The 17,340-nt window shown below is 45.1% G+C and overlaps 1 pseudogene; it reads right to left on the reverse strand.

Annotated features, from left to right (window-relative positions):
- Positions 1 to 11,026: 11,026 nt before the first annotated feature.
- LOC127212236 (cysteine protease ATG4B-like) overlaps positions 11,027 to 17,340 on the reverse strand; it is a 61,066-nt pseudogene continuing 54,752 nt past the window's right edge.

Below are 17,340 nucleotides of genomic sequence, written 5' to 3' on the forward strand. Positions count from 1 at the left end.
GATTGAAAAATATAATCACTATGCTGCTTTGGGTTCCAGTCCTGGCTGTAGACTGCCCTCGCTGGAATCTCAGATAGGCTGCAGTTTCTCCCAGTTTCATCTGGCGTACTGTCTTGACCAGGAACTCAACTCTGGATTCCAATGTACTCTGGCCAGGTGACCTAAGGACAGATTAAATCGCCTCTTAATGTCGAGTGCTTAGGTTGTTGATCTGTTAAAAAAAAGGGGGGGGGGAGACCAGGCTATTCCTACCCATACAAGGGAAGAGTGTAAGGCACTACAGTGCAGAGCACATAGTCAACATGTGTTTGGTATCATTAATGTAGTAGATGATGCAATCGCATCATCTGGTGAAGTATAGGAAGATCTTGCATCACTAAGAGGTGGGTAAATCATACCTATTCCAGTCACTATCACTCCCAAGGATCCATCTCCCCAGCTCCTCTTCCTCCTCCCTTTCATGTGCTCCCTCCCCTGTCTCATTTTCTCTCTCTTCCTGTTCTTTAAGCCTTCCCACTCTCAACATGCTCATCCTCAGAGAGAACTGCCTATTTCCTCTTCAGTCTCCATAGAAAACAGCCCCTGACTTAGTTCCCACTGGTCATTTCCCTTGGGGGGGCATTTTGGAAGGGTCTTCCAATACCATCAGGCCAGCACAGCACTCTTGTTTGCAAGGGAGCAGTAAGAAAATTACATCCTGGGCCTAGGAAAGTGAAGGATAACTGAGTTCACAGTGGGACTCTTCAAATGATCTATTTTATTTCTCTTTGCTATTTTTTTCCCCTCGGTTGTTGATGGTCTATTTGCAGACTGATGTGATGCTGGTGGGACTTAATATTAACGAGTCCAGAGAGCTGAGTAACCAAGCAAGAGCAAGGAGGAATGTTTATTGTCACTTTCTCCAGCAGGCTCCCCCAAAGCCCACCTCTGAGTTCTGCTAAGAACAGATTTGGGGTTGTACTCCCGAATTTAAACATCCCTGCTTAAACAAAAAACAGGAGTGTTTAACCCTTATATGTCAGTCACAGGGTGTGTGTGTGTGTGCTCGCGGGCGCGTTATACTGTAAAGTATTAAAGGTGACCCAAGGCAAGGTGGATGATAAATGTGTCATAAAAGATAAGGTTAGATTTGGGAAGTTGTATAAGCCTCCCCAGCCTGGCAAAGCAAACAGGTAAAATGAGTTCTACCGGAAAAGGCACTTCCGGCCTGTTTGTGGCGTTTACGCTCCCCATCCCCCTATTTCTGCTCCTCTTATGCATCCCAGGGCGTGACGAGCCAGCCGGGGTCGGGGCTCTGGATCTGAAGGCCAGTAAGGGCCCGCGTGAGCAGGTTCCTGTGCCTCTGGCTCTGTAGACCGTCTTAGGGGCTCCTAAAATTCGGAGGGAGCAGCCAAGTCTCTACTTTTTAGAGGAAAACTCTGCCTGGGGCCTTTGGCCTCCACGAAAACTCAGTGCGAACCCAGGAGCAACTACAGAGGACCAGGATTAGCCCAGGAGAAGGGCCCAGGGCCAGAAAGTTAGTACGGAGAGGAGAACCTGATTTGAGTGTGAGCCCCAGGGCGTCCACAGTTGCGCTGGAGCCGGAGCCATGCAGAGTTGATTATAAACTCCTGGCGGGCATCGCGGCACCCGGGACAACACTTGGGTTGGATACTTTTCCTCTTGGAAGCGAAGGGCCAACCGAACAACCTCCTAAAGGCATTCCAGTGCACTGCGGGTGCCTCATGTAAATGCGTTTCGTGAAAGTCAAACAACAACTTTATTTGCTCTTGCGTAGAAAGATCAGCAAGCAAACGTACAGCCATCTTCCCGGGGACCTCTCTTTGATTCTGTCTTGGATTAGTTAGCTTGATTCTGCAACATGCCTGCTTGTGGCCCAGGCCAAAAGCCCCAGGCGCCCATCCGTCCGCAGCAGCTCAGAGAAAGCCACGGTAGGGTTTATCAACCCCCTACCTCCCACGGACCTCGAGTTCCATCTCTTTCTTTCTCCCCCTCATGTTCAGTTTGTTTTCTCAAGACCTAAGCAATTTTTAATGTACTCTATACTTCCCGCTTAATCCTCATCGTTTATTGTATAATTATAGTTTCAAAGTGATTATGTAATTAAAATCATGTTTCGTTGAAACAGGACTTCAAAAAGGGCGGCAGACCCCCGCTCTGGCATTATTTTCTGGTGATGTAATAATTTCCCTGTGATATTTAAAATAAACACATTAGTTCAAGAATTCTAAACATGTCTCAAAGTATATAGTAGGCTTGATTGGCACGACGCTGGCTTGTAAGGAAAGGGTAAAACCCATCACTAGTTTAATATATTTCTATGCTCCCATGCAGGGTAAATTACAGGATAATGGGGCGCAGGCGACGGTAAGCTCTGTTTATATAATCCATTTCTTCACACGAGTTCCCACTGCCTTCCCTTCCCTTTGCTGTGTGTGGTGGTTCTCTGATCCCCTGACCCCGGCCATGTGTTTTCACTTTTTCTTCTGATCTCAATTCCATGACCAGCGGGGAATAAAATACAAATTGAATAGTAACCATTCACAGGCCGCTGTTTTCAAACTGTTGTTAAAACCTCTTTGTCTTGTCTAGCGGTTGGTTGATAGATAAATGCGTTGTGTTTCTCCTGACTCCCCCCCCCCCCCCCCCTTTCTTCATCCTTTTTTTTTTTCATCCCTCCTTGGCAAAGGAGGGGGGGATACCCTCCTCCAATTATACGCTTTAAAAATTAAAACCCGCATCTCCTTTCAACCTATCTCCTGAGCGTCCCGCGCTCTCCGGGGTCGGCCCATTGGTTTGGCGGCCTTAGGAGAGTCTGAGGATTCACCACGTGGAATAATGGAACGCGGCGACTGAAGGGGGCTGGGAGAGAAGGCGCGGTGCCCCCGTGTGAGGTCCGCGCCATTGTCGCCGCCTGAAGGTTCATTTAACCGAGAACCTGGACTGCCTCTGATCTCCTCGCAGAGCTCCCAGAATAGGCTGGGCTGGCTGGGGCCTCCCCTCCTAGGAATTCCGAGGGCCAGGTGGCGAGGAAAGTTTAAAGTGGTCCGGGTGGAGGGTGGAATAAACTTCGCCCTTCGTCCTTCACACGTCCCGCCTCTTCTCCCTTTTGGTGGTTCCTCTAGCAAGGAGCGCGATGTGGACCCCTGAATGAGCTGTAAAACAGCTCAAGTCCCATAGAGACACAAGGGCTCTAGGTTTCTGACCTGCCCTTCCCTGATCCCCCTCGCTTCCACCTCTCGGTCTGCTGCTCTTAGCCTGTCCAGCAAAAGCAGAATTGTAACTAAACAATCCACAGCCTGCCTCTCTTCTCCCCCAAGAGCTTCCTTGGAGGGAGGGAGGTCGGTCAAGGGCGCGGCTCGCCTTTGTCACTCCACTGCCAGCTCCCGAGGCGGGCAGAGGGTGGGCACGGCCCTTTCCCCCTGGCCCTGGACAGCCGGGCTCAGCCTCGAGGGGTTGCACTGAGCATCTCCTGGGGAGCTTGCCTGCATGGCGGGTCTGCAGCAGAGAGAGCCACCGCGGGTCTTCGTGGTAGTGCGGGCGGGCGGGCGGAGCGCGCGGCGGGGCGGGGAGCTCGGTGTCGCCCTACCGCGGGCGACCGCTGGGTAGGGTTTCCCCGGCCGCGCAGGACGATGCTGCCTGACAGAGCCCTTCGCCGTGGGCCTCGTACCTGTAAACTGAGCCTGGCTCACATGCTTCACATTAAAGCTCCGTGCCCGGTGCCTTCGTGCTCCCCCCCTTCTCCTCCGAAAGGGTTCTTATAAACTTCCCTTCGTTTATCTAGCCTGGTTTTCATTGCTCGAGTTTTGCATGGGTTGACTTTGTTTAGTTTATTAACCCACGGGGTTACTTTAACTAAACATTTGGGCTGAATACTTTGGGATTGGATTTCAACGTTTTCTAACGAAATTATGGAGGTTTTTGAAGCCGCACAGAGAACGCTGTGTTGAGTTTATTAGTCAATTTAACAGACTATAAGTGGGGTGGGGGGTGCATTTAGGAGAGTTCGAGTTCGTACCCACCCGACGGAAGAAGCCAGCCAAGCCTTTGGATAGGGTTCCACCCTAGGCCGTAGGGCATGCGTTCCCCCAACGCCCCCCCCGCCCCCCGCTGGAAGCCTGGCTCCTGGGTATGCCAAGCTGCCTTGGCCAAACACAGTCAGGACACCCATGATGAGACCCTAAGACTAGCTGCATGACCTTGCCTGAGCTTTCCCAGTCTCCTCTGGTCCGAGGTTCTGTTTGGTGCCAGCTGCAGAGGGCTTGGTGTCCTTGAAGGGAAACTTAACTGTGGTGGAATCTTCCAGAAAGAATAGAAATCAATGAATAGCTATCTGAGATGGGCAGGTGTGTGTGGGGTGGGGGATGAGTGGGCATGCGCGCGGAGAAGGGGCGGTGACTACGGAGGAATGGATGGATAAGGAGGACAACCAGTTGCCACTAAAATCACTGGAGGCTTCCCCCCACACCCCAAGCTTAAAAAGCTGGGACATTCCAGGGGCTGGACACAGTGGGAGGTGCAACCTCCCACCTCCCACCTCCAGCTTGGCTTGAGCCAATGTCATACAGTCTGAGAACAGAGAACTTTCTCCAGCGTTTAGATAAGTGAGACGCGCCAAATAGTGGGTTTGGTGGGGGAAGGGCTTCAGTTTGCTGGGGCAATGGAGGGAGAAAAACATCGATATTTCTTATCCTAACCCCAAGCTGGACATATAAATTTCACAGTGTGAAAACAGGTGTTTTCACTACCAGGACCCTTTAGGCTTCTTCTATTTTGTATGCAAGGAGGTCGAGGTTGGAAAGAGTCGAAATACGAAATGCGTGGAGTAGCGGGAAAGATTCTAGTCTTGTGCCTCAGCCTCTCTCACACTTTTTGTCTCTGGAGGCAACTACAGTTTGTTTTTAGTGACGTATTCTACAGAAAATAGAGTTCGCAAGAAATCCTAACCTACCTACTGCTTGAGTCAGTGCTGCGATTTTTACCCTCTGACACCCTACGTGCTAGCTGATGCTTCCAGGGCGCAGAGAGGCCCTCCTCTGCCTAGCAACGTGTTTGCCACGCCTTGTTTCCCTTGGCTGTGCCAATAGTCACTCACTAGCCTGATGATTGACAAGACCCTTCCTCCCCCATTGAGAACACATATTGTATTAGTTGGGCAGTTAGTTGTTTGAGTTGGTTAGTTAGTAGGTTGATTGGTTAGTTAACGATTTGGTTGATAGGTGGTTACTTGGTAGGTGGGTTGGTTTAGTTAATGGGTTGTCATTCTGTCAGTCTGACTTACACTTCTTTGTGATAAGCTCTGCTCCCAACTGCCCCCCACAACTCCTACCCGCCATCTCAAGTACCTATTTGTCCCATACCCTTGGCCAGCAGGCTGGCCCCTTCCATTCTTCTAAGCACTACATCCTTTAACCTCATAGGCCTTTCTGGAACCTTCTCATGCTTTGGAATACCCTTTTCCTATTGCCTCTGGTCAAACAGTCCACCGCTTGGGTCAACATTTCCTCGAGGCCCAGTCCTCTGAAATCAGTTCTTTCTCTGAGCTTTCACTGTGGCTTATTTGATAGCTCGCGTGTTGGTGTGTTTGAAGACTCCTCTGGGTTTTGTCCTAGCTCCTCTTCTAATTTGGAACCGTTAACTCTTAGCGCATGGAGGCAAACACCGCTTAGTTGTTGTTTCTGTTAACATCCTCAAAAGTCTTTACCCCTCTCAGCGAAGAGGGCGGAAAGGAACCTTCTAGAACGCTGAAGCGCCTTCCTCCTACTCAAATGCTACCACTCTTTAGGGGCAGGACCGTATTAGCACAGATCTCCTTGAGTCTGACTCATGGGCGGCATAAAGTCCTCCAGCACCCTCGGGGAGGCAGAAGAACTTCATCCTCTCTCCTCTCCTCCAAACCCAACGCCCCCCCCCAAGCCACACCCCCAGATCAACAGCAGAACACCTCCTTTTCCTCTCTAAATCTCATCCCCTCCTCTCTGGCCCTCTCTTCCAACCTTTCCCCTCCCCCCCATCACCCCCCACACACACCCACACACACCCGCTCATCCCATGATCCTAGCTTGCATTCCCCAGGGAATATGCAGGTTCACCCATAGCACCAGGGGAAGCAGACAGGCTAGCTGCAGATCTTCACCTCTATCCCTTCTCCTCCAATTCCAACCCCCGATTCTTACCCCCATCTCTGTAGCAGGCCACCAGCTGCAGCTCCCCCCCCCCCACCCCGCCACTTCCTCTCTGCCCTGTATCTTCAGGGGAATCACCCAGATTTCCTCCAACCTTCCTCTCCACTGACCCTGGGGAGTCTAACTCAAGCAGGCATCCTCTGGGAAGCAAGCCAGCCCAGCCCACCAGAGAAGCAAGAAGGCCAATAGAGTGGGTAGATGAGCTTCAGATTTTCACTCCCCTTCCTCTTCTTCATACCTCGCCCCCCATCCCCACCCCAGTCTCATCCCCAGCTTGGCAGCAGACTACCTGTTGTGATCTCTCCTCATTCTCACTGTCTATATTTGTTCTCAGGGGACTCAACAGATCATGGTGGAACACCCTGCTTTCCTCTCTCCTATGGACCTTCCCAGCCACGCCCTCCTAATCTAGCTCCATTTCTGTCAGCTCCAAATACCTAGAAACACGGTCCACCTGGAGCCCCCAGTGGCCACCCCCTATCAGCTTCCCAGAAGAATTTAGTAGTGATACAAAGTTGAAGTTTCTGGTTTCTATGTGTCATGTGAATGTGTTTTGTTTGTTTTGTTTTGTTTTGGTCCCAAGTGTGTGATGTGGGAGTGTTTTTCCACCACTGAAGATAGATTCTTTGTTAGCAGAAAAGAGACTCATGAGAGGGCACGTGATGTTTTGCTGGAAGCATGTTTTTTTGTTTTGTTTTGTTTTTTGTTTTTTGCCACCTGCAAAACATCCTTGTGCGGACTCTGAGAAGGGATAAATAGAAGCCCACAGACAGTGAGACGATGCTTTAGCGTGGCTATGCTATGTAACAGTTCACATGGCTTCGTTGGTCCTGCTTTTTCTACATCACCTCACAGACAGAAACACTCTAGAGAGCTCCACAGCACTCCGCCTGAGCCTTGCCCTTCTTGCTGACTTGTGTTCCTTCAGAGAAGTCTTGCCTCTTCAGATTCCTGCCAATTCTGAGAGGCTTTGCTGTTTCTACTAAGTCATGCCACCACTGCTGTTCCTTGCTGTTTGCTGGTCTTCTGGTATCCTGACAGCAAAGACTGGAATCTCCCCCAGGGAAGCGCATCTATAGAGGTCCACAGCCCCCTTTCCTGCTAACTTTATTTCTCCCCTACCTCTGGTCGGTGGGTCAGAAGGGAGGTAGAATTGTTTAAGAACCCTAAATAAAGTAGAGTTTTGAAAGATAGGCAACTCACAGCCACTACACTAAGGACTAGAGAGAGCAACAGAAACCAAGGAATAAAACACCCATTCAAAAAAAAAAAAAAAAAAAAAAAAGACAAGACCAGATATTAGCACCTAGAATTACAATCTTTCCAAACCCAAATGTCTAAATGCCAGCATTAAAAACGCAACCAATACCAGCTGAGATAATGTGCCCATTAGAGTCCAGCAACCCAGAAATCCTACCCTAATGGGCCCTGAGTATCTCAACATAGCTGAAGCACAAGAAAAAGACCTTAAAATAGCCTTAATGAATATGATAGAGGTCCTTAATGAGGAAAGGTTTAAAATCATTAAAGTCATTTGTGAAAATTCAAACAAACAGTGGAAAGAAGTGAATTTAAAAAGTCCAAGACCTGAAGTGAGTAAAGAAAACCCAAACTGAGGAAAATCTGGAAATGAAAAAAATTAGGAAACTGAACAGGAAATTGAGAGGCAAATCACAGAATATAAGAGATGGAAGAAAGACTCTCAGACACTGAAGGCACAATAGAAGAAATAGGTACCTCAATTTTTAAAAATGTTAAATCTAAAAAGATTCTGGCACAAAAAAATTTAGGAAATCTGGGATGCCATGCAAAGGCTACATTTTAGAATAATTAGAAATAGAGGAAGGAGAAGAAACTCAGGTCAAAGACACAGAAATATTTTCAACAAAATCATAGAAGAAAATTTCCTAACTAAAAAAGGAAATGCCTATCAAGGTACAAGAACATCAAATAGACTAGACCAGATGAGAAAGTTATCTTGGCACATAATAAAACTTTAAACATATAGAACAAAGAAAGAATATTAAGAGCTGCAAGGGGAAAAGACCAAGTAATATACAAAGGCAGACTTATTAGAATAACACCCAAGACTCTAAAAACCAAAAGGGCCTGGATAGACACTCTATAGACTCCAAATGCCAGCCCATACTATTATACCCAGCACAACTTTCAATCACAATAGATGAGGAAAATAAAACATTCCATTATAAAACCAAATTTAAGCAATATATATGTACAAATCCAGCTCTACAGAAGGTCCCAGAAGAAAAATTCCAACCTAAACAAGTAAACTACACTCAAGAAAACACAAGAAATAAATATTCCCAGACCACAAATCAAAAGGGGAAACACACACACACACACACACACACACACACACACACACACACACACACACACACCAAAACAAAATAATGGGAATCAATGAACCCTGATTTCATCATCAATGGCCTCAATTCCCCAATAGAAAGATACAGACTAATAGAATGGATGTGAAAACAAGGCCCATTCTTCTGCTGCACCAAAGAAAAACACTTTAATTTAGACATTACCTCAGGGTGAAAGGATGGAAAAATGATATTCCAAGAAAACTGACCTAAGATACAAGCTGGTGTAGCCATTTTAATATCTGACAAAATATACTTCAAACCAAAACTAATCAGAATATATAGAGAAGAACACTTCATATTTATCAAAGGAAAAATCAAGAGGGCATTACAATTCTTAACTTCTGTGCACCAAACACAAGGGCATCCAATTCCATAAAACAAAACAAACAAAACCACTATAGCTTAAATCACATATTGGCCCTCACACACTGATAAAGGGAGATGTCAGTATTCCACTCTAAACAATAGACAAGTCATCCAGAGAAAAGCAAAATGGAAATGCTGGAGCTAACTGGTGTTATAAACCAAATGCACCTAACATATTTACAAAACATTTCACCTAGACATGAAGTAATATTCCTTATGCTCAGCAACTCATGGAGCTTAAAGACTTTTTATAACTTAATGAAGATGAAAGCACAACACACCCAAACTTATGGGACACAATGAAGGTGGTTCTAAGAGCCAAGTTCATAACACTAAACTAAGTGCCTACACAAAACCATTAGAGAGCTCTCATACTAGTAACTTAACAGCAAATCTGAAAGCTATAAAACAAACAAACAAAAAAAGAAATCACACCCAAAAGGAATAGACTGCAAGAAACAATCAAACTCAAGGCTGAAATCAATAAAATATAAACAAGCAAACAAATAAGAACCATACAAAGAATCAATGAAACAGAATTTGTTCTTTGAGAAAATCTTGAGAAACCCTTATCCAAACTAACTAAAAGGTGGAGAGGGAATATCCAAATTAAGAAAATTAGAAATGAAAAGGGAGACCTAACAACAGTCACAGAGGAAATCCAGAAAATCATAAGATATACTTTAAAAATCTGTACTCTACAAAATTAGAAAATATAAAAGAAATGGATAATTTTCTCTACATACACCACTTACCAAAGTTAAATCAAGATCAGATAAACAAATTAAATAGACCTATAACCCCTTCTGAAATAGAATAATTAAAAGTCTACCAACAACAACAAAAATAAAAGCCTAGTGCCAAAAGGTTTTGGTGTAAAAATTCAAAAGAGAATTAATAGTAACACTCCTCAAATCATTCCACAAAACAAAAACAGAAGGAACACTGCCAAGTTTGTTTTATAAGGCCATTGTTCCCCTGATATTCAACAAAGAACGATAATTACAGACCAATTTCCCTTATGCGCATAGCTGCTTAAACTTTCATTAAAATACTTAGAAACTGCGTCCAAGAACAAATCAAAGAGATCATTCACTATGATAAAGGAGGCTTCCTCCCAGAGATGCAGGGATGGTTCAAGATGCCTAAATCAATAAATGTGATCCACCATATAAACAAACTGAAAGACCAAAACCATATGATCATCTCATTATGTGCAGGGAAAAAAATTTTTTGGCAAAATGTAACATCTTTCTCTATTAAAGCCCTGGAGAGATTAAGGATACAAGGACATACTACAACATAATAAATGCAGTGTACACCAAGCCTGTACCCAATATCAATTTAAATGGAAAGAAACTCAAAAACAGTTCCATTAAAATCAAGAACAAGACACGATTGTCCACTTTTTCTCTACACCTATTCAATATTCAATAAGACAACTGAAGGAAACCAAAGGGATTCAAATTGGAAAGGAAGCAATAAAATATCTTTAGTAGTAGGTGATATGATAATGTGCATAAGTGATTCTAAAATTTCCACCAGGGAGTGGTGGATAGACACTTTCAGCAAAGTAGGTGAACACAAAATTACACCGAAATCAGTAGTTTGCCTATATACAAGGGACAAATGGACTGAGAAAGAAATCAGGGAAACAAAACTTTCAAAATAGCCTCAAATAATATAAAATATCTTGGGGTAACTCTAACCAAGAAAGTGAGAAACTTGTATGATTAAAAACTTTAAGACATTGAAGAGAGAAATTGAAGAAGATATCAGAAGATAGAAAGATCTCCCCTGCTCATGGATCAGTAGGGATAATGTAGTAAAAATGGCCATCCTACCCATAGCAATCTACAGATTCAGTGTACTTCCCATCAAAATCCCAACACAATTATTTGCAGATCATGAAAGGACAACTTTCAGCTGCATATGGAAACAAAAAATAGAGACACCAAACAATGCAATCAAACCAAAGGCCTAGACGTAAGTCCATATACCTATGGACACCTGCCTTAAAAAAATACAAACAAACAAAAAAAACCACCACCAACAACAACTTCAAACAAGGTTTTAACTCCAGGTTCTTCAGAGGGATAAGATTTCAAAGTCATCATCCTCAGAGTCAAAGAACCTCTCCAGTCTCTCTACATCAGAAGAATCTAGAGACAGGTTCAGGACATCCTGGCAGGCCAGATAGAAAGGCTGCTGTTCTACCAGCTCAAACATGGCCAGGGCACCTCCAAGCAGGGATGGCTTTTTGGCTTGCTGACACCTCACCCTTACAGAAAAATCCCACAGCAATGGATGGGTCAAGCTCCCCAGTGCCCATCCTTCAGGGAGGGGTTGCCAATGCAAGCTTTCATCAGGGATAAAGCAGCTTGTCAGTCAGCTCCACTGCAGGCTGTGTAGTATGGGGGTCATAGATGAGCTCCTTGCTAACGTAGCCAATAAAGCAGTGGGCAGTGTTGGGCTTCCCTCTGATAACACCCAGGGACTAAGGCATCACGAAACGGTGCTTTGGCATCTCCACATAAGCCTCATTGATGTCTGTAAGTCCCAGGTGGAGAGGGATGAGGAACACCAGGAATCTGTAGGCCAATGGCCTGTTGGTGACTTCAGCTCCAGCAGGGAACCCACTACAATGCCTCTCACGCTCTGTAGGATGTGCAGCAGCTCCAGCACAGGGAAGGCTGGCCCTGTACAAATTTTTCCTTTCCTCTATCACCACAGTGTTGTCCATTTCTATGTGAACAGCCAAGGAACTCCACATGTCAAACACAGCCAGCTTCTGGGGGACCTGGACAACAGTGTTCGGCCCATACCATTGGCCTATGGCCTTGTCTTCGCCAACTCCCATTAATGCTATCTGGTGGATGGGGTAGTAGCTGTCTTTCCTGTCAAGGAAAGCATTGAGGACATTGAAGTAGCTGTCAGGCTGTCTCTTCCACTGAGTCCACCTCCAATCTCAACCTAAGTGTTGGCATACCAGGGCCTGGGCAAAGATCACAGCAAAGCATGCAGCCCCAGCCTGTGTCTGAAGTAGGACCAGATCCCCCAATGGCTGGATGGTTTCTCTTGAATGCAAACCAAATGCTAGACACCATATCAGACAAGATTTTGTCCTTCTTTGTGAAAATGCTATATATTCTGCCCAAAATCCAAATAGGCTCCGAGGTCTCCAGGAAATATTCAAATTTGGCAAACCAGAGACTATCATGTGTCAAAGTGACCGCCCCTATCTTCCCTGACAGGAAGCCCCACCTGACTCTTGATAAAGAAGCCAGAAATACACACTGCAAAAGAGAAGGCATCTTGAACAAATGGTGCTGGTCAAACTAGAGAGCTGCATGTAAAAGAAGCCAAGTAGAACCATATTTATCACTGCCCAAAACTCAACTCCAGATGGATCAAAGACCTCAACATAAAACAATTATACACTGAGCCTGTGTATAGAAGAGAAAGTAGGAAATATTGCTGAACTCATTGGCACAGGAAAGGACTTCCTGAACAGGACACCATTAGCACAGGCACTAAGGTCAACAATTAATAAATGGAACCTCATGAAACAGAAGCTCCTGCACAGCAAAGACATCATTATTCAGACAAAGCAGCAGTCTACAGAATGGGAAAAGGTTTGTTGTTGTTTTTGTTGTTGTTGTTGTTGTTGTTTTTACCAGCTACACATCCGAGAGGGCTAATATACAAAACATATAAAGAACTTAAAAAAAAAAAAACCAACTCAAAATATCAAGAAAACAAATAACCCAGTTTAAAATGGGATACATATAAACACAGAATTCTCAAAAGAGGAAGCTCAAATGTTTGAGAAACACTTAAGGAAATGTTCAACACCCTTAGGCATCAGGGAAATTTAACTCAGAACTTACTTTGAGATTTCATCTTACACCTGTCAGAATGGCTAAGATCTAACGCACAAGTGGCAACTCATGCTGGTGAGAATGAGGAGCAAGGTGAAATTCCTCCATTGCTGATGGGAGTGCAAACATGGACATCCACTGTGGAAGTCGATGTGGCAGCTCCTCCGTAAGATGGGAATCCATCTACCTCAAGAACTAGCTGTGCCACTTTTGGGAGTATACCCACAGGGTGCTTTCTCCTACCACAGAGAAATTTCTTCAACCATATTTGTTTTTGTTCTATTCACAATAGCTAGAAACTGGAAACAACCTAGATGTCCCTCTGCTGAGGAGCAGATAAAGAAAATATGGAACAATTACACAACAGAGTAGTACTCAGCCATTAAAAAAAAAAAAAAAAAGTGAAATCATGAAATTCACAGATCAATGGATGGCACTAAGAAGAAAGCCATCTCGAGTGAGATAGCCCAGACACAGAAGGACGAATGTGGTATGTGTGTGCTTACATGTGGATATTAGCTGTTAAGCCAGTGGTAGCCATAGAAACACAGGTGTTAGGTACAGAGACTAGGGGGTACAGATAGATATCTCTAGGAAAGAGAAATAGAGTTGAAAGTCATGGATGGTTGAGAGGGGGTGGCTAGAATGGGAGAATAAAGTGGAGAGAAGGGGGGAGTGGAGGGGAATGATGGAGAGAATAAAGCTAAAAAATTAGGGGTGGTATGTGGGGTAGTATAGGAATCTAATACTTTAGCAGCTTCCTAAAATATAGACATATATGAAGGTGATCTAAATAAAATTGCCAAATAATGGGGCGGGGGAGGGGGGAGAGTTCAAACTGGACATTATTGTCACTAAAGGAAGCTTCCAGTACCAGAATTAGGTTATGTATAAATGAGTTGGTGGCCAAAAGGGTCACATGAGAACCGCCAAACAACCCATGCTATTGCTGTCCACAAACTGATGATAAGGCCCCATTGATGAAGACAACACCTATACAACTCTTTGAACATAGAAAAGTTGAGGTGGTGACTTCATAGAGCCATCACACCTACCTGCTAGTATCTTTGATACAGGAAAGTACTCAGAAGGCTACCAAATGAGAAATGTAAACACTAAGCCAGCCACAAATCCTTTGATCTACAATAGTGCCCTGCCTGCAAGATATGCTAGTGCAATGGTGGTGCAAAGCTTGTGGGAGTAACCAACCAATATCTGATTTGATTTAAGAACCATTCCATGAGGTGGAACCCATATATGAAGGTAGAACTTGGGTGACCAAGAACCTGAGACTAGATTGGTCAGGGACTTAGGGTAAAACTAAATACTATTCTAAAAATAAAATAAAATAAAAAAACAACAAATGGTAGTAATAAAATGACTCCTAATGACATTCTGCTATTCTATTATAGATTACTGCCTTGCTTTCTATGAGAGAGTCTATGAAGTATGTCCCATCCCGATCACTGTAGGGGCACGTGTCAACTGCCCACTGATAAAGCCAGGTCCTAAGACTGCTGTGAGGGAGAAAATGGTCAAAGGCCCTACTCTCATGGGCCTTATCATCCTATTAGAGGCATGGTGGTAAATGTTCTTGGGGCTTAACTTCATGGTGCCCAGGCTCAGGATAGAGAGTCCCCTTCAACTTCAGCACCTCTGGTCCCTGGGTACCCGTCATGTCTAGGATATTTCATTCAGTCTTATGGGGCTAGAACTTCCCCCTCCACACTTGGAAGGTTTTTGTGAGATTTCCCAAGTCCACATGCGTTCAGACCCTCTAAATGAGAAATATTTGTATGATCCGGTCTGGAAGTTTAATTGTGATTATAAAAAAGGAAATCTGATCAGTTCTGTGTAATAGCAAAAACAGACATATGCTCCTCTCTCCAGCTCCCCACCCATGGGGGGGGGGAGAAAGACCCTGGAAAGAATCTGCAGTTAAAATAAAAAGCAGCTGGCAATAGGCCCATCATGTGTGATGATAATTAGACAAATGTTTCTTAAGGTTGGGATGGTCTTATGAAGACAACGTTGGTAGGCAGAGGTTTGGGGAACAGGGGAGAGTGAGGAACCTGCTTAAAAAGGGTTAAGTGATAACACAGTGTCATAAAGTCTCTAATTTGGTACCTCTTGTTTATTGTTTTTCCACATGCATCCTGGGAATTATGTCTTTTGCTAAGAGAGTGAAGAAAACCGAAGGCTTTGATTTACAGAAATTAAAACCATGACCGGTTTTGGATCAAGGTTGACTCCTCAGCCCTGGAAAGCCTCATCCTTCTCCTGTGTCAGTCTCCTGCCCTGGGGAAAGAGTTAAGAGTTTTAAGTTAATACAGGTCTTCTGCCATCTGGGACTCTGAATTGTTTGACCCTCTCCCAAATGATTGTGCTCCTGAGTCTGGTGAGGGCTACAGCTGGTGAGGGCGACATGGCTGCCTTCTGCTCCTGGGTGGCTTAGGATCAGGAGAGCAGGCCTGGGGGCTGGAGAATAGAAAAGACCATCAGCAAGCTGCCTGCCTATCTGCAAGAGCTGTTCCCTCTCTACCACTTCTGTCCTCGCTGTTAGAGATTAGACGTTTACACACTAGTGTGAATATGAAGGCCATGTGTTAAACCACCCAGAGTTATTTACATTTTCAGTTTAGGCTTTGATTTTAGATGAAAGCAATCCATCCTCATTAAAAGAATTCCAAGTATGTGGACACACAGAAGAGAGAATTGTGAGAGAATAGAGGGAGAGACGGGAAATTCTCTGCTAAACTAGGAAGATGCGGAGCTGTGGGTATGCTGACAGGAATTCTACCACCCAAACCAATGATAAGTAGCATGGTGTGTGGAGCATATAGAGTAAAAGTAGAAGGAAAAAATGGTGGGAGGGTATTTTTACTTAATAATGGGGCCGGTCTGCTTTGTGGTTCCAAGGGAAGAGACTCCTAGGTAAGATGGCAGTTTAGAAGCCTCACATAGCGAGGTTAGGAGGAGTCAGGTAAGAAAGAAGACGCTCAGAGACAGGAAGTGCAGACACTGGCTGCAGCAGGGACCCTGTCAGATTTTGCCACAGGATAGTGTCCTCTGAGCATGAGAAAGATGGCTCCTGCTTTGCTGAGAACCAGAACTGGGCATGCTCAGAAGCTGCCTGTGACTACAAAGTGTACACAGTGCGCATGCGCACTATGCCCTGGTGTAACCTTTAGGGCTTACATAATACTTTGCCAGGCTCCTCTCCAAGAACTCCTGCCACAGGCCTGAGTAACTGAGACTACAGACAAGAGCCTCCGTATCTAAAGCAAGATTTTAGTCTCTCTTTAATCGGGGTTTTTTTTTTTAATATAAAAATTGTTGAATGCAAAACAAAAAACTGTTGAGTGGGTATATCATGTGAAAACACGAATGAATACAGAAAAATATAGAGATAGTAAGACAAACTCAAACTCTTATGCAGAGGTAAACATTACAACATTTATCAGAACATTTGCTTATGACTGTCTATGTGCATGGCTATTTGGAAATCAGCATGACAGGGCTACAGAAATAGAAGGTACTTAATGGCCATGAGCTTGCCCCTCCCAGGTGGGGCCTGCACACTTTTTCCACGCCAATGTGCATAGAGAATATAAATTTCTCTGGTCTCTCTGCCAGTCTTCTTGTCTTTCGCTTAGTCTGTCTGTCCGTCTTTGTTCTTTCTTTGGTATAAAACACATAGAGCTGGGCAGTGGTGGCACATGCCTTTAATTCCAGCACTTGGGAGGCAGAGGCAGGCAGTTCTCTGAGAGTTCGAGGCCAGCCTGGTCTACAGAGCTAGTTCCAAGACAGCCAAGGCTACACAGAGAAACCCTGTCTCGAAAAGTAAAACAATGCATGAGCGCTCTCTCTCTCTCTCTCTCTCTCTCTCTCTCTCTCTCTCTCTCTCTCTCCCTCTCTCTCTCTCTCTCTCTCTCTCTCTCTCTCACACACACACACACACACACACACACAGCAAAACCACATAGAACAGGCACAAATCATGTTTAGTACAGTGAGTTTTCACAAAGCAGATACACAGCAGCTACTACCCTTCTCAGCCCACCCCCCTACTTCCCCCCTTCTCCCCCCTCCCCTCCCCTCCCTTTTCAAACCCAACCCTTACCAAGATAGCCACTCTTCTGACGGTCTATAGCCTGTGGTTGTCTGGGCCTGGGGTTGAGCCTTACATCAGTGCAAACCTACAGGGCATACTCTTGTTCCTTCTTGCACTGGTCATTCTGCTTGTGAGCGCCAACCACTCCGTGTGCGTAATGTCCGTCCGCCCTCGTGGCTTATAGTGCTCAATTATACAAGCGGAGCTTAGTTTCATCTACCCCGTCTACCACTGATGACCGCTTGTAAAGATTCCCGCTGGGGTCTATATTGAATGTGGGTGGTGCTGGACCACGGTGTGAGTGCTCGCTGTCAGTGGATTTGGCCAGATGCAGCATCCTTCCTAGTGGCCTCGCGGAGTCCTTTTTCACTCATGCACCACATCCACATAGCCCTTTAACCATA

This window comes from Acomys russatus, chromosome 30 (genome assembly GCF_903995435.1).
Source record: "Acomys russatus chromosome 30, mAcoRus1.1, whole genome shotgun sequence".
Lineage (NCBI taxonomy): Eukaryota > Metazoa > Chordata > Mammalia > Rodentia > Muridae > Acomys > Acomys russatus.